Source organism: Colobus angolensis, unplaced genomic scaffold, assembly GCF_000951035.1.
Source record: "Colobus angolensis palliatus isolate OR3802 unplaced genomic scaffold, Cang.pa_1.0 Scaffold121, whole genome shotgun sequence".
NCBI lineage: Eukaryota > Metazoa > Chordata > Mammalia > Primates > Cercopithecidae > Colobus > Colobus angolensis.
Window position 1 is genome coordinate 8,559,545 of NW_012113253.1, and position 18,780 is coordinate 8,578,324.

Here is an 18,780-nt window from a genome sequence, read left to right on the forward strand (position 1 = left end):
AAAAAAAAAAAAAAAAATATATATATATATGTACATATAATTTATATATTTATATAACTCATTTATTTCTACAAGCATTTATATATATAATGCTATATATATGAATGCTGTATATATAAATGCTTATAGAAATGAGTCCTTTTCTGTTTTAGGGTACACAAAAGAAAAAAAAGAAACAGAATACACTTCCAATAAGGCAGCATCAATACTTATTTGCAGGCATCTTTTCCATTACCAATTTATTTAAATGCATCTATTCATTATGTCAAATTAATTTTTTTTTCCAGAAATGACGTCTGTTGCCCAGGTTGGAGTGCAGTGGCGTGATCATAGCTCATTGCAATCTGGAACTCCTGGGTTCAAGTGATCCTCCTGCCTCAGCCTCCAAAGTAGCTGGGACTACAGGTGTGTGCCTGGCTAATGTTTTAATTTTTTGTAGAGACGGGGTCTTGTTTTGCTGACCAGGCTGGTATTAAGCCCCTGACCTCAAGCAATACTCCCACCTTGGCCTCCCAAAATGCTGGAATTACAGGCATGAGCCATGGCACTGGCCTAATTTTTATTATGTATCAATAATTCCTTCTCCAAATACTCCGTGTGCAATTCATATTTCATGGACATTAGTAAATCACATTTACATTAAAATACAATATAAAATACAAAAATTATAATCATACATCATTCTTATTCAATATTAATATTTCTGAATTATACATGTTGTATATCAATATTTTAATATGTTGCAAGATAATGCAAAAGAATGTGTAGAAAATTACCGTACCTATTTTTTAAAGGCCAAATGAGTAATTGCTTACAAATTAATGGTGAAAGGCCTCAGTTATTTAAAAAATTTTTTCACATTGTTCTTCATTATGCTTACAATGTAATCACGATCATTTAGATCTTAAATATTAATATCATAAGCCATGACTTGAAAAGTGAGTTAACCTATGATGACAATAGCTTAATTTACAAAACTGGTGAAATACTTTCTTATGGAATAAAATAAATGCAGGCACCACACTACTACACTGAGGACATAAAAAAATTCTGTGAGTTCTTCCTTTATAATCTAAATGTGCCATATATTTCTTTGCCTAGAGAAAATGATGTTTACAAGAAATCAATTAATATACTTTAAGTATAATGATAAAGTCAATTAAACTATGTTCCATGAAGGTAAAGATTATGAATAATTTTGTCACCAGTGCAGCTTTACATCTAGCAAATAGCTAGCAAATGGTATGTATTCACAAGTTATTCTGAAGAAATCAGTAAGTGAGATCATAAAATTGATTCATTATGCATGGAGGAAAGACAACTTATTTTATCACATGAAGATCCTTTTAGGCATTTAGCCTTATTCAAATTAATGTATTAATGATATATCCAGTACCAGAACTGAAAGAGACAGAAGGCAAATACCGAAAATATCTGGATACTCAACATGAGGGGAAAAGATGAAATTGGCTCTTCAAATAAGTAACCCTCAAACACACACACTCAGACACAGATAAACACACATATCCCAAAACAGAGCATATATTCCTTTAGAATTATCATTGTCAAATTGTCAAGTGCTAAATGACTAATGGACAAGCAAATGATATCAAAGTTTAAAAAAAATCCAAAAGCAAATTTAGAGGGCATAGAAAGATAAATATGAAAGAATAAAGAACCTACTTTTACATATTTTAAACTGAGTAAATATTTAAAAACCTAATAATTTAAAGTAATATCTGAATATGTGATCTCAGAATAACAAAGAACATGTATAATCATCACATTTTGTTTCATTAAAGGTATATTATATTCTGACAGCAATTTTGTCAATTCTTATTGCATCTAAGAACATCCAGGAAAACTACCATGTAAAGCTAGTTTCCATCTTGAACTTTATATACCCATAGGTAACTGTGGGAAGAATATGCTGATTTAAAAACAAGGACTACAAGGTAAAGTGAGGAAACTTAAAGAGCATCTGTCTACAGTAATGCTAGTACTAGCAGGTCTCTAATGTTGAATAATCCCTTTCATGAGAATCACAATCACTAGGTCAATTTTCCAATTATGAGAAATATTTTAATGAAAATGAGACATACTTGTTTAAAAGAAAATAGTACCTTAATTACGATAATGCTGTTAGGTATAATTAATGACCCTATACATTAAGGAAGGTTGAACTTTAATGACCTGGACCACACCAGGGTCACAAATAGTAGCAGAACACTGATCATCATATAAAAGCCACCACCAAACACATGAAAAGAATTACAGTACATCACACATCAAACATTTTGGCCTGGTGCTTCCTTCCTCTAATTCTACTGGCAGGAAACACTCTACATATCCTTTGAGGTGACCAGACACATTTAAAAGTAGTCCCTTGTTAAAAAGAGCTCTTGGATACTGCAATTTTCTCCAAAGAGAAGGGCAACTTCTGTTTAGCACTGTTGCAACACATTTCCATTTGCAGCGTAGAAGTGGAGCTCCACTGATAAGGTACTGTAACTGCATAATGTAATGTCTTCTTTGAGGGTTAAACTATGGAGAACAAACCTGAAAAATGTTTTCACATTGTATATGATATAGAATCAGGCAAATTCGCCTATAAATGTTATAGATGTAATTATTTTTATTGTAGAGATGTATAAATGAAGTATTATTATAAGTAAACGTTTTGACTTACATCATCTTAGAAGTTAGCTTTTCACACAAATACATTTACAGCACTAGAATAAATTTTTAAAAATATTTTTCAAACATGCCTATACTTTAACTTGGACAATTTACAAATGATTTTAGTGCACTATTCCAAAAAAGGCTGCTAACTTTTTGATGATGGACATTTTCAAATTAAATAAATGAAATTGTAAAAAAAATAGTGAGAGATTCAGACTGATGGATAATTTTCCCAGGTGGATATCTGTTGTTATATGAAAACAAGGATTAAAAAAATCAAAACATATTTGATTTTGTTTTATTCTACAGTATAAATATATTTAAAGCACAATTTGACATGGTTTACCAGAATGACAAGATATTAATTAGTTTTCTGTATATCTCATTAATACATGTTCTATCATCAAACTGAACAATAACACTGCAATTCTGTAACTCTATGCATGTTATTTTTTTCCCCTAGTTTTTGGAAAATTCTTAAAGTTTAGTGGTACTATACCTCAGTTTTATCAGGTGTTCTTAAAATCACCTGGAAATACTGAGGTTGTGTCTCACTGAACGCAAACTTCATGACTTCTATTCAGAACTTTAATGACTGGGAATGTGTTTAATGCCAAAGACATGCTGTCCACAGTGTGTTTGATAAGCTGACATGGGACAGGGATTCTTTTCACTGTTGTGTCAGTTTATCAAACCCATACTTGGATGACAGTCAATTCAGTTAAAGGATAATGGGGTCCCAGGATACAAAACATTATTTCCTTTACAGAAGCTATGCACTCCATGTTGTACAAATGCCACACACATATGTATATAACATTTTTCACTAAATAACTATGGTATTAAGTGAAACTGATAGAAATTGGCTCAAAAGCTCATGCTACAGCCAGTTATTAGGGTATATGCTAGGAATTTATCTAATGAATGAAGATGTTATAAATTATAATGTTTAATCTTCATATACGGATTTTTAATTTTTTTCCTTATGTCTGCATTCAGAGATTTATATGGAAAATACCAGAGTGGATAATATGTTATTTGACATTAAAGTTTAAAATTAAAGTTTAAAATCATGTTTTAAATTCTGATTAAAATCAAGCTGGGTGCGGTGGTCACGCCTGTGATCCCAGCCCTTTGGGAGGCCAAGGCAGGTGGATCTCCTGAAGTAAGGAGTTCAAGACCAGCCTGGCCAACATGGTGAAACCCCGTCTCTACTAAAAACACAAAATTAGCTGGGCATGGCAACATGCGCCTGTAATCCCAGCTACATGGGAGTCTGAGGCAGAAGAATTGCTTGAACCCGGGAGGCAGAAGTTGCAGTGAGCCAAGATCGCACCATTGCAATTCACTCTGGGCAAAAAGAGCAAAACTCCGTCTCAAAAAAAAAAAAAAATTCGGATTAAAATCATTTATGTTTTGAATTATATGATCTGACATTGACTCAGAAATTACGTCAAGGAGATTTACAGATGACAACCTATGTTGAGACAAAAGTTTTCACAATCTAAACATTGATAATAACATTTAGTTATGTCAAACCTAATATATAGTTACAGAGGTCAGAATAATGATTATCTTGGCACTACCAAATACAGGCTAGAATAAGAATGAGGAAGGTTTCTGGGGTGCTGCATTGTAGTAACATGTCTATATATATGTAAAACTTCATTGAACTGTATACAAATGATAAATATACTTTCCTATATGTAAGTTCTAACTCAATTTAAAAAATGAAAAAAGTAAAAAGAAAAAAATTATCTATGTACTGACTTTTTACCTATTTTTAGGTATTTTTCATTACCTTTCTCAATGTAGAATGCTTTTCAGGTATTCGGTTTTTGCTCAAAGTTCAGTGTTAGAAATGATGAGCAAGAAAAATGTTTCAGATTGAGGAACTATCTGTCTACACCACAGAGGATGGAAGTTTTTCAAACATGATATTTCTAGCACACAAAACAGGCAAAATTATAGTGTTTATTCTAGGACAGTGACCTCAGTGAACACAGAATAAAATATGAAATAAAGTAAGCATATATATTTAAGAGTTATTGATTAAATTGGCATTTTGGTAAATAATTATTTACTTGCTTTCATGTAAAAATTATTAGGATTTTTTTTGATAACAGCATTTTATTTTACCAGGGCTTAGTAAGTGTTCTCATACAATGTGTAGAGGTAATTTATTATTAATTGTACACATTAAATGAATTCATAGATGCTTGCTTCTTAATTTTTTTTTTTAGTTAGCTTCTATTTTGGTTTAGGGGATATGAGGGGGCTGGCTGAAAATGGACACTAGTCAACAAAGGGTAAAATGGATAGTTCTGAAATTGTAACTACAAAGCCAACACTGCTTCTCACATTTACAGGTTTCTCACACTTGAAGTTGGTCAAAGATTTTTTTGAAAAATCTATCCATCCATGCATTCTGTTCAAGCCTTTTATGATGATGTGCAGGTTACATTATATGAATAGCTATAGGAATAAACTTGCAGGTTACTCTTTTGTTACAATATTTGATCTTTGTCATTAATGAGAAAAATGCAATTCTTCCTTTACATTGGACAATATTTTACTATATTTTAAACAGTTGTCTTATATGTCGGTGGTTATGGTGAACAGCCATCATATTCCAGAAGTTCCAAAGAAACCGAGGTACCCTATGGTTTCTCTCACTTGTCTTTAAACTCAGAGATGTTTAAATAATAATTTTACATGGTAATGTTGGTGCCTCAATGAAAGTACACAATCAGGAATGGTTATAGTAAGATATTATATATTCAGTGTACTTAATATAACAAAAATATATTTGAAAGAAGTATAAAATAGATTTTCCAAATTCAAAACACAAAACTGTTATGATGGGAACCCAAACAGGCTATTATTCTGTAGCTTCTTTCTAACATGAATTTCTAGAAGCAAGTATAAAAATGACAATAAAAAAGTAAATACATTTAAAAAACATTCCAAAATTTATGATGGTAGAACTTCTAGTCATGTTCAACACTGTTATTGAGGTAGCTTTTGGCAGTAAATAGAAACATATTCATGGAAACCTATATCCTGCTACAGGAAGCCACAAAAGATGCAGTTATTTTGGTGAGGGCCAAATGTAAATCCAAAGCCTTCAACTAGATCAGCTGAATAACACCACAATGGACTAAAACTCTGCCAATAATATTTTCAAACAAAGCTTTTAGGCAAGTTAATTTACATACCTACTATCCCAATCTCTCTCTCTCTGACTTACTAAAAGGGAATTATTTGAAACCAACACTAACCATTATAGGATTAGAGTCATAATGTCACTAGATATGAAACATACCTTTGCCAAAAACCAAAATAATAGTTATTTTGAGAATGCTTTTTATATAAAGAGAATTAGGAAGAAATTAAAAGTTGGAAGAGGAAGGAGGAAACAGTTTTGTGAGAATTTGTAGAATTTAATCTTAACACTGCATCTAGAAAATACAGCTCAGCGTTAAAGATGATAAGCTAGGTTTTAGGAGAAACCACAAAGATATATAAAGGAGAGATGCCATACCTTGAGGTACATTCATCAGGAATAAAGAAAGGCTATTATAAACATGTCCATAAAAAAGAATGGTTTTCCTATTGTAAAATAAACACAATTTGTTGAAGCATACAAACATAATTGTTAATGATGTTAAGCTCAATAAAAGAATATTAATCTTGTCTATGATTTTCTATTGGTTATATTCCTCAATTTTCAACTGTTAAAGTATACGAGTAAAACAAGATAAAAAATTTAGTTAATCTCAACCATGAATTTCATTGGTCACATTAATCTAATGTTCCTTCATATTGGGAACATTAACCCTACAAAAAGTCAGAATGTCCATTTGAAAATTTGTCAAGAGTATATACATAACAGGAGAAATGAATTTGGAGTTCAAAAATTATTTTAAAGATACTGTCAAGATTTTAATGCATGAAACAATTATGTCACTTGCAATATCTGTATCTTGGATCACCTGGTAGTTCCTCAAGGTCAATTTATTTAAAACCTTCAATAAGATACTTAATGTTTTGTAAACTATGATTTTAAAAATCTCAGTAAATTCGTCAGGCACGGCAGCTCATGCCTGTAATCCTAGCACTTTAGGAGGCCAAGGTGGGCAGATCACCTGAAGTCAGGAGTTTGAGGTCAGCCTGGCCAACATGGTAAAACCCTGTCTCTACTAAAAATACAAAAATTAGCCAGGCGTGGTTGCGCGTGCCTGTAATCCCAGCTACCTGGGAGGCTGAGGCAGGAGAATCGCTTGAACCCAGGAGGTGGAGGCTGCAGTAAGCCAAGATTGCCCCATTGCACTCTAGCCTGGGCGACGACAGAGTGAGACTCCATCTCAAAAACAAACAAACAAACAAAACCTCAGTAGATTGATTATGCATTAAAAAAAAAAATTTTATATTAATTTAAAAAATATTTCTGCTAAGTTATATAAAACAGTAAATTTCTGCTGAAGAAGTATGTATTTTTGTGTTAAATATTTATGCTATTAAAATTTAGCCAATAGCATATTTAACACAAAAATACAATAAAATACAATGAAAGAAAGTGAATTTTTGTAATTAAAGTTAATTTTTCATCAACTATGTTAAAAACAAAGCATATTTTCTCACTCTTCCTGTGGCTGAGGGTGTGTTATCAGACTCACAGTAAGAAGCAGAGCAAACACTGTTGTAAAAGTTGCTCACAAAAAAAGCAATAAGCACATGGAAAAAAATTCTGTATATATTTCTGGAAGAATTTTACTAACGCATGTCTTCTAAGGGTGAAAAGCGAATCAGCTCACTATCTTTTACAATTCTTTAAAGGTAAAATTTCATGGATTAAACTGCTACAGAACAGGGTACACCTGTCAGAAGTCTCACTTATAAAAGATGTCTTTCAAAAGTTTGCCAAAATTACTATGCAGTTTTCATATAATGCTTGTAGACATGTTTAAGAGAATGAAATTATCTATGGAGAAAAGCTAAAATCCATATCAGAATCAAATCTATTAGTACTGAATGCACTAAAAAGGATTAGCAAACGTCTGCAAAAAATTTTAAAAAGGGTGAAAAACCTCACAATTTACAATGTTTAAAAAGGAGCTATGGAATAAATTAGTCAAAGATAAAATCCCAGAAGGAACTTCAGAAAACCCACAAATATTTATGGCATGAACAAAAACTGGTATGTAGAAGTTCACAAACGTCCAATTACAAGAAGAATATACTTCTCTCCAAAGATGAAAGTTAAAAAAACTTTTTAGTTAAAAATACCTCCAAAGTAAAAAGCTCTGCTTTAAATATTTTAAAGTTCTGTTATAACAAATGAAATACTCCTGAAAAAAGTATGAGGTAAATTATGTTACAATCACTATTTTAAAAATCTATTTGAATAGCTATGAAGAGCTTTTGTTAATATTTTATAAAATATGACAGAGCAATGAAATAGGTGGTCGACATATAATGTTAGATGACTTCCAAGTTTATATACCTAATTCTATAAACTCTATATTCAGATATGTAACTTGAATACAGTATTTCTCAATTGCACAAGATTAGTGGAAAGAAAAAAATCTAAGTTACTAGAAGCCTTCATAACGTACTTAGTCAACTTTGCTGTAATTTTGGTATATAAAAAATGTGTGTGAAATCACTGTTTTAAAATAAAACCAATATTTTTTCATCACAATTTATAAAAATACCGATGTGTAAGTATACAATGGGAGGAAGAGAGACGTTTAACAAAAGTTTTAACATCTCTTTTTCTTTCATAATTTTGAGACAACTAGATTAATAACTAAATTTTACTAGGGGAAAAGAGAAACGATTTATAACGCTTCTGTTTTATAATGACTTTTAAATATTTTCTATAAATAAGAGCCACAAAATACATTGACTTTGTTAATCAGATACATCTATGTAAATATTTATCTGGTCATTACTCATCTCAGAGCTCATAAGAGATGTGAGAAAAACCTTGATGGCAATCAAAATCATTAGCTAGGGAGCTATATTTGTAGAATAAATGTAGTATCAAGCACATTCTGATTAAAATTCTCTTAACACGGACTGTATGTTCAAGTACCTTCAAGGATCAAAGAGCTCAAACATTGGGATTATAAATGATTTTATTATAAATTGTGGTTTTAAGGTTATAATATTAAGTTCATTCTAGCTGAGACTATTCTAAGGAACACAAGGAGAATACACTAAAAATGGTACTTACTAGTTTTTTGCAACATTTAAATAATAACAAAATTTAATGGAATATAAATTTGAAACTTCAAAAATAAGTTTCAAACTTCATGCTATAAACTGATTATAAATAACCTGGTTAAACTAAAGCTGGTATGTCTTACAGGAAACTCAGATACAGGCAGCAAGATGTAGTGGTAAAGTGCATGAGCAATGGAACTGACGGTCCTGGTTCTGTTACTTATTATGTGTCGCCTAGGAGAAACTACTGAATGTCTACAGACTGAATATTTTATTTCTAAAATACAGATAATCATAATACCTAACTCATGAGATTATTATAAGGCTCAACCGAGATGTAGGCATTGCATTGAAAGCCATACACAGAATCTTTGACACAAAGGAAGCACTCAGTAGATGTTAGCTATTACTACTGTTGCTACTGTTTTTTGCTTTTTTTTTTTGAGACAGAGTCTCACTCTCTTGCCCAGGCTGGAGTGCAGTGGTGTGATCTCGGCTCACTGCAACCTCCACCTCCCAGGTTCAAGTGATTCTCCTCCCTCAGCCTCCCAAGTAGCTGGAATTACAGGTGCCTGCCACCATACCAGGCAAGTTTTTGTATTTTTAGTAGAAAGAGGGTTTCACTATGTTGGCCAGGCTGGTCTCAAACTTCTGACCTCAGGCGATCCACCCACCTAGGCCTCCCAAAGTGCTGGGATTACAGGCATCAGCCACCACACTCAGCCTACTGCTGTTACTATTACTATTATTTTATTATAATTGCATAAAGGTAGGTCAGCCATTGCTGTAGAAGGCCAAAGAAAGGAGACATTACTTCCAAGAAAATGATTATGAAAAATTTCAAAAACAGGGCAAGATTTAAGTGAGACATTAAAAACTAGATGTGATTCTTAAGGATTTTTAAAAATTAAAAATAATGTTGAACATCAAAGAGAAAACATTTTTAAAGGATTCAAACCCCCATTAATGTAAAGTTCTTCATAACAAAAACCCTGAAAGGCTAAACTGGAAGATAGCTATATTTCAAGAAAGTTGAAAATGCATACATAAACAAGAGCCACAGAAAGGCACATAATAAGCATTATTGGATTAGACAAAATACTTAACTTGAACAAGTGTCTTATGTAAAGAAGCAACTAGTAGTAAGATTTAAAGTATAGGATAAGGTCAGATCAGAGAGTAAGATGCATTTGCGGTTAAAAGACAGGGATTTCGTCCTGTTAAAAACTGAACACTATGACAGGTGTTGAGCAGAGAGTTAATAAACGATGTTTCAGAGTGGTTTGTTAAAGCCCAAACACCTGTGATATTTTAATTCACATAGCAGTGTTGAATTGTGAATTACTTTGCCCTTGTGATTCAAATGGTAACAAAGAGCACATAAGCTATAATAATTTCAATTTCCTATTTTTGCTGATATACTTGTTCTTCAAGAATTGCCCTGGTAACTATTTCACGGAAGGAAACAACATTTTTCCCTTTTACATTTTACAATGTATAATAAAGTTTGAAGTCAGGGAAGTCTCAGTCACAATATAGTATATAAAAGTTTTTAAGTTTTAATTGAACTTTAATAGTGAGGAATATTTTCTTGGTTTAAAACAGAAAGCAGTGTTTACATGAGGTTTTTTATCTTTGCTGTCTAAAACAGCTCAAAAACAGACCAGTATGATGGCAAGTCTAAATATGGTGACACTGAAAGATGACCACAATAAATTATTGAGTTTAAACACAAGCAAGTTAACGAATACTATGTAGTGTACAATTCCATTACTTAAGACAGACAGACACACACGCATAGAGACAAACGGTCTGTGAGTGTTGATCTAACAGTGGCCACGGAGTAAGGAGGTGGTTACCATTCAGAATAAGCCCTGGCAAGGAGGAGAGCTGCATACTCTTTGGCGTTACTTGATTTTTTAAAAATAAACAAGATTATCTTTTTATTTAAAAAAATTTAAATGTTTTAGTTATATAGGTTTATTAAAATAAAGATAGATGTACTTTCAAAAAAGGTATCATTCTGAAAATTTATTTATAAAATTTTAAAATGTTATTTTACCTTTTCTTATTTTAATTTCATAATCAGAAGATTAAATCATAAGCTAAATTTTTAAAGAATCAACATTTTTAAAAAACAGGATATAAACAGAATTTGAAAAAAAGACCATTAAAATTTACTGAAAAGGTAATATATTTACTTAAATATACTCATGAATAATTAATGCTAATATTTCTATTCTCTCTACTACTTCTAAAAAGAAAAAAACTTGAATGAAATTTATGAACACTTTTCTCTATTCCTTTCTGTGAAAACTGCGAATCTAGATGGAACTTCTGGGATCACTCTTTCTTCTTATACTAATTTTCGGAAGATAGGATACAATGCTGTAAGGATACTTACTGATAAAAATGAGACCATGAAAAATGTTTAGGGTGCAAGTTCAAAACTTCTAATTTCACTTATTTCATCAACCTAGGCATTTTGGGAGGTATTGTAGACAAAGCATGCAATTATTATGATATGGAACCTATTGAAATTACAATGTAAGATAATGTAGTTGAAGTCTTGAGTTCCGTGAAGTCATACAGTACCATATGTTCCAGTCAAAAATATGTATCTACTATTGGTGTCTAGTCATCATAAATACTTGATGTCTGTTGAATAGCTGTGAATATTAATCAATGTATATTTAATAAATGAATTAAAATAATAAATGAATGCATACAAAGGAAGGGCATAAATGTCTCAAAGATCCCTATTGTATTAGTAACTAGTAATTAGTAATAGTATTCTATTTCTTATAATAAAAGCAATTTTTAGAAAATCATTAAAAACCATGAAAATCAAGTCAAACTACTTACAGACAGTATTCAGAATCAGAGAAAATGAGATTTTCAGAAAAGACGTAGAAAGTATAAATAATATAAATCCAGTGTAATTCTTCTATAGCAATTATAGCATAACATGGCTCAAGGTTCTGAGACTTGTTTTCATTATTTCATAGAAATATTTAATAGAAATATTAAATATATTTAATAGAAACAACCATACAAACTATAGTTAATAAGGTATAGAGGATACACCAGCATACTGCACAACATAAAGCTTCTAAGAAATATATGTCATTTATATAAGAGAAATGTAACCAAGTTTATTAACTTTTCTTTTCTTAAGGCTAGTCAAGTGAAGCAGTGGAAGTGGAGAAGAAATGAAGAAATCTGTAACTGGTCATGATCAATTAGTTGTAAACATCACTTCACTCGGACCAGACAATTTATTAAATTATTAATATGCTTAAGTTATAATATTTAAATATTTTCACCTTGTTTGTTTATAATCTCTAATCAGCCTATGAAAAAACACTTTCACCACAGGTAATTTTTAAAAATCTGCCTTTATAACATCTTACTTAACTGTTTCCTACTTCTTTTTTGCCTTGAGACAAAGACTTGAAAAATTTCTCAGGAGAAGGGGTTGTGTAAGATAAAAAAACAACTTCAGGTCAGACAGTGCTTCAGGACTATGGTATAAATCAGGGATACTGTTGAACACATCACAGAATAGGAGAATCTCAGATTGAGTTTAAAGGAAACAGAGATCATCCTATCCAGGAGCTGGCAGTTACAAACCAGGTAGATTATCAGGCAAGGAGGAGGCAAGTAAAGAAGGTAAGGTTACAGGAGGGCCAATGACAATACATACCTGGGCTACACATTGCATAGTCACTGAATAAATAACATGTTACGTATGTTCTGTTGTTTTCTACTGGATCAGATGCTTTTGAGTGTAGTAAAGTACAAATTCATATAAGGTGTTAGTTAACAGAAGTGTTTTATTATTTTACATTTTCTCAGTCACAGATTCCAAAAGTTAACCACTATCAACTAAAAGCTTACAAAAATTTTGATGTTATAAAAAGAATCCACTGAGAGCAACCTCAGATACGGAGTGGGAAAGACTGGGAATGGAGGATATTTAACGTTTCTCACAGAACCTTTTATGGTGTTTTGATTTTTAGCATTAAAAGTTGTTAGCATTCATTTAAAAAAATTTTTTTAAATGATCTCAGTTTAAAAGGTTTGTAAAAAATGGATTTAATGATCTCCTACAAAGGGTGTAGCCTCTGAAGTGGCATATCAGTATCACCCAGTAACGCTATCACACCTAGTCACCCAGGAGCCTAGAAGAAATGTAAAATTTTAGGCCTCAAACAATACCTCTTTAGTCAAAATCCACATTTTATCAAGATCCTCAGGTGATTTGGAAACACAGTAAATTTAGGAATCACTGGTTTAATTTGACATAAATCATTACCCCTTTTAAGTCCTGTATGTGGCTTATTAGTCTCTGCTACATCAGAAATGGGGAGCTCATTAACTCCTGAGATAGTCAACATTTTCAAAAACAAACTCCTAATCTCCACTCACCCAATTCTCCAAAACAAATCTTCCTACAGTTTTCCTTCTTCAGTTAATTTTCATCCTCCCAGTTGTTTAGGCCACATATAACTGAATTATCTTTGTATTCTTTTTCTCAAACCCTATGTGCAAATTCTCGTGGCTCTACCTCTCAAACATCTCCAGAATCTCACCACTTCTCACCACCTCCACACTACTAACTTTGCCCAAGCCGCCACTATCTTCTTCCAAGATTAGAGCAATAGCTTTTCCCTTTCCCTTGCCTTTCCTTGCCTGAGTAATCTGCTTAAGTATAAAAAGAATCATGTCACTTCTCTGCTCAAACCCTCTGAAGCCTTTCCATTTGATGACAAAATCAACTCCCCAATAAGTGAAAGAAATTCATATTATATATTCAGTTAACTCAAGTAGCAAAAATATTAATAATTCTTAACATGATCTTTTAGGGTTGAATGTTACACTTCCATTTGTTCTGAATTGTGACTCCCTGTATTTTCAAATGTAGATTTAACCTCTTTTTAAATGTATATCTCTAGTCCCTTCTGGTGATCCCCCCATTTCTTTCTGCAGGCAGACATTTAGTAAATAACAAAAGCATTACATATTTCAAAATTTTGCATGTGTGGATAACTCTTCCCCCACAACCATGTCTCACTCAAACTAATAGCCAAAGTCCACACAATGACCTATATGGCTTCTCTATAAGGTCGTTTTCCTGACAGCCTGCTAAATTCGCCCCGCATACAATGCTCCAGCTACCAGGGGCTTCTCTTACTTCTTCCTGCTTCAGGATCCTTGCAATTTCTCAGTGAGGTGTCTTCTGACTAAGCCAGGCTGTCCACCTCTAACTCTCCATTTCTTTTTCCCTTCCCAGCTTTGTCTCCATGTCACTTATTAAATTCTAGTATACCATACGATCTATTTATTAGCTTGTAATTCTCTCTCCCATTAGAATGTAAGTTCTACGAGCACAGGGATTTTTCTTTCTTTTGTAAACTGACATACACCCAGTATCTAGAATAGTGCCTGATGTACAATAGGCTCCCCCAAAATAATTGTTAAATGAGTAAGAACAAAAAGCCCCATTTATTATTAGACTTTTATAATTTGAAAGATTTTCATTCTATTGAGCTGCAATTAGTGTCATTGTAACATCCACTGACTGAATGATCCTAGGTCTGTTCTTAGCTTTGGAAAGAATGAACTACTTCCTATGATACATTATCAGCTAGGTATTCAAAGAATAGTACCATGTCCCCTAGGAGTTTTCTGTTTTTCAAATTTAATATACGCCATTATTTTAAACTGATGACAACACTAACTGCATAAACAGGCAAAGAGAAAATAAAAACTCTATGCTTTAACTTTGTCCTCCCGCTTTTTAACTTTTTGTTTTTTCTATTTATATCTTATTGTATTGTCTATGTATTATTTTTAATCAATTCATCTTTTAGTCTCTCTACTCAATATATGAGTAGTTTACACACCACAATTACAGTATTATAATATTCTGAGTTTTTCTGTGTACTTACTATTACCAGTGAGTTCTGTACCTTCAGATGATTTCTCATTGCTCATTAATGTCCTTTTCTTTCAGATTGAAGAACTGAATCCCTTTAGCATTTCTTGTAGGACAGGTCTCATGTTGATAAAATCTTTCAGCTTTTGTTTGAGAAAGGCTTAATTTCTGCTACAACATGTTTGAAGGATATTTTCACTGCATATACAATTCTAGGATACAACTTTTTTTCCTTCAGCACTTTAAATATGTCATATCACTCTCTCCTGGACTGTAAGGTTTCCACTGAAAAGTCTGCTGCCAGACATCCTGGAGCTCAGTTGTATGGTTTTTGTTTGTTTTTGGAGACAAGGTCTCTCTCTGTCCCCCAGGTTGGAGCGTGGGGGTATAATCACAGCTCACTACAGCCTCAACCTCCTGTGCTCCAGTGATTCTCCCACCTCAGATTACAGAACAGCTGGGACTACAGGCGTATGCCACCACACCCGACTAATTTTTAAATTTTTTTACAGAGACGAAGTCTCATCATGCTGCCCACACTGGTCTCGAACTCCCGGGTTCAAGCAATCCTCCCACCTAAAGCTTTCCAAAGGGATGGGATCCCAGGCACAAGCCACTATACCTGACTCTATTGTATGTTATTTGTTTCTTTTGCTTGCTTCTTTTAGGATCCTTTTATATCCTTGACCTTTGGGAGTTTGATGATTAAATGCCTTGAGGTAGTCTTCCTTGGGTTATATCTGCTTTGTATTCTATAACCTTGTACTTGAATTGATATCTTTCTCTAGGTTTAAGAAGTTCTCTGCTATTATAACCCTTTGAATGAACTTTCTACTCCTATCACTCTCTCTACCTGTCTTTAAGGCCAATAACTCTTAGCTATGCCCTTTTGAGGCTATTTTATAGACCTTATAGGTGTACTTCATTCTTTTATTTTGTCTCCTCTGATTGTGTATTTTCAAGCAGCCTGTCTTCAAGCTTACTAATTCTTCTGCTTGATCAATTTTGCTGTTAAGAGACTCTGATGCATTTGTATGTTAATTGTATTTTTCAACTCTTGAATTTCTACTTGATTCTTTTAAATGATTTCAATCTCTTTGTTAAATTTATCTGATACAATTCTGAATTCCTTCTCTATTATTTTGAATTTCTTTCAATTTCCTCAAAATGGCTGTTTTGAATTCTCTGTCTGAAAGGTCACATATCTCTGTCTATCCAGGATTGGTCCCTGGTGCCTTATTTAGTTTGTTTGGTGAGCTCATATATTCCTCAATGGTTTTGATGCTTACAAATGTTTATCGGTGTCTGGGCACTTAAGAGTTAAGTATTTACTGTAGTCTCTGTGATCTGGGCTTGTTTGTACCCATATTTCTAGGGAAAGAATTCAGGTTATTTGAAGAAGCTTGGGTGTTGTGATCTAAGTTTTTGGTCATTGCAGCCATACCTGCATTAGGGAGTAACCCAAGCCCAGTAACACTGTGGCTCTTGCAGACTTGTAGAGGTGCCACCTTGGTAGTCTTGGATAAGATCCAGAGAATTCTCTGAATTACCAGGCAGAGACTCTTGCTCTCTTCCCTTACTTTCTCCCAAACAAACACAGCCTCTCTGTGCTGAGATGCCTGGAACTGTGGAAGGGGTGTGTGTGTGTGTGTGTGACACAAGCACTGTGGCTGCCACCACCACTGGGACTGTGCTGGGTCAGACTTGAAGCCAGCACGGCACTGGGTCTCACCCAACACCTGTGGTAACCACTGCCTGGCTATGGCCTGTGTTCATTCAAGGCCCTAGGGCTCTGCAATCAGCAGACAGAAAGCCAACCAAGCCTGAGTCCTTCCCTTCAGAGTGGTGAGTTCCCCTGCTCCCAAGTGCATCAAGAGATGCTGTCCAGGAGCCAGTGCCTGGAGTCAGAAACCTTAGGAATCTACTTGGTGCTCTGTTCTACCGAGGATGAACTGGCACCCAAGCCACAAGACAAAGTCCTTTCCCACTCTTCCCTCCCCTTTCACAAGCAGGCCCTGGCAACCTTTCTGCCTCTCTGAGTTTTTCTATTCTGGACATTTCATATAAATGGAATCATATAATACGTGGACTTTTGCATCTAGTTCACTGAGATTTTATGGTTAACAAAATCATAGGAATAATAACATCAGCCCTAGTATGCAGGGTCTTTTGCTTTGTGTATACACTTTTATTCTAACTGAGCTACTCCCACTCTGATTACCTCACTCAAAAGTGGTTTCTAATTCTGCTGTTACTCCTTTGATATTGATGATACAGCATTTCACTGAGATCTTGAAACATTTTTGATAAACTCTTATGTGAACACCTTTTGTTAGTTTGTTTATTTAGAAATGACTTGAATGTGAGCTTTCAAAGAAAAATTATTAGGTTGAGTTTGCCATCCAGCATCTAGAATTTTACGTTTGACATTCTAACACATATTGCTAACCTTGGTCTACAGGGGCAACCCAAGTTACCCGACATGCTTGGAATTCAAGTTGTCCTGAGGCAAAGGAGCAGATAGCCTCACCGAAGAAGAGTTGGGCAAAAAAAAGAATAAGAGGAAGACCCTAAGAAATACTAATATCAAAGAGATTGTTTAAGACGAAGACCAGTAAAGATGACTGAAAAGAAGCTGCAAGGCACACAGAAGGAAACCCTAAAAAAACAATTTGACACAACTGTTCCCAGCAAGTAAAAATACAACTCATGCAAAAGCCAGAAAGTGGAAAGGGTACAGTAGGAAAGGAATTATCCCAGTGGTTCACTTTACTGATGGTGATAGGATCTCTTAATATAACCTAGATTTCTTTCACCAAAAGTAAAGTAGGTCTCTATTTTAGGACCACTTACTTCTGAAGTAGAAAAGATAAAGACATCTGGAAGAATTTCCAAATGTTAGAAAATTAAAGTATTCTCATCTATAATTTATGTTCTATTAAATTATTTCCCTAGTGAAGGGAGTCGAAAAATACGAATTGTAACCTTGGCTCTGTTACTGTTTTACCAGGGACAACTACAGTATTCTTTTGGTTATTCAGTTTCCTAATCTGTAAAATAGGGAAGTTGAGTTAGATAATTCCTAAAGCCCCTTTCAGCTCTGGAATCCTAAGATTATATATAAGTTAGCTACATGAAAAGTTATTTAAGGGATGAATACTATTAAATACCTAAAAAATTAATACAAGGAAGAGATCATACATACATAAGTCAAAGGAAAAAATTACAACTCAGATATCAGAGAAATCTGAGAAATAAAGTTCCTAGATTTATTTAAATAAAAAATATCCATCACCCTCTAAAGGGTAAATGTATCACCAAAATTAGAATCTTTTCTTAGCAGTAACGTTTACTGGAGAGCAGTAGGAATTTATTTTTTAGAAGAGACAACATCTGAAAAAGAGAAAAGCGAGAAGAAGACACTTGTTCATCTGTATTTCTGTGACTTTTCTCACTTGGTATTATTTGCAACTGTACTTTTCTGTCTGGCAGCAGTGCCAACTTCAGTATGAATCATATATTATTTTTATCATGTTGATTACATATGTTCACCAGTTTAGTTGTCCATATATGCTTGGTGTGGTTTGCAAATACTCAGTGACAAAATCCAGAGCATAGCATTTTCACAGAAAGTGTTTACTGTGAAATTTCTCTTTAGAAGTTTGCTTTTCTTTACAGCTTTGATCCATATGACATCCACATTCCTACATTTCAAATAATAGCTTACACTTAAATTAATAAAATGTTTCACTTTGATACAACATGACTACAGTAGGATGTGGTGGTTCTACAGAGGACCTCGTTTTCTTATGTGATTAGAGATTTGGTCAAATTTGACATCTGCTAAAATTTTCCAAACTATGTTTCTTCAGTTTTATGGTGACTTAGTATTTACATTCTGTTATTCATCAACGCTTCACAGAAAT

At 33.4% G+C, this 18,780-nt stretch overlaps 1 protein-coding gene across 1 annotated transcript in view; it reads right to left on the minus strand.

The window, feature by feature from the left end:
• Positions 1-18,780, minus strand: part of VPS13B (vacuolar protein sorting 13 homolog B (yeast)) — an 873,819-nt gene that overhangs the window by 350,601 nt on the left and 504,438 nt on the right. The gene's annotated exons all lie outside the window — the stretch shown is intronic.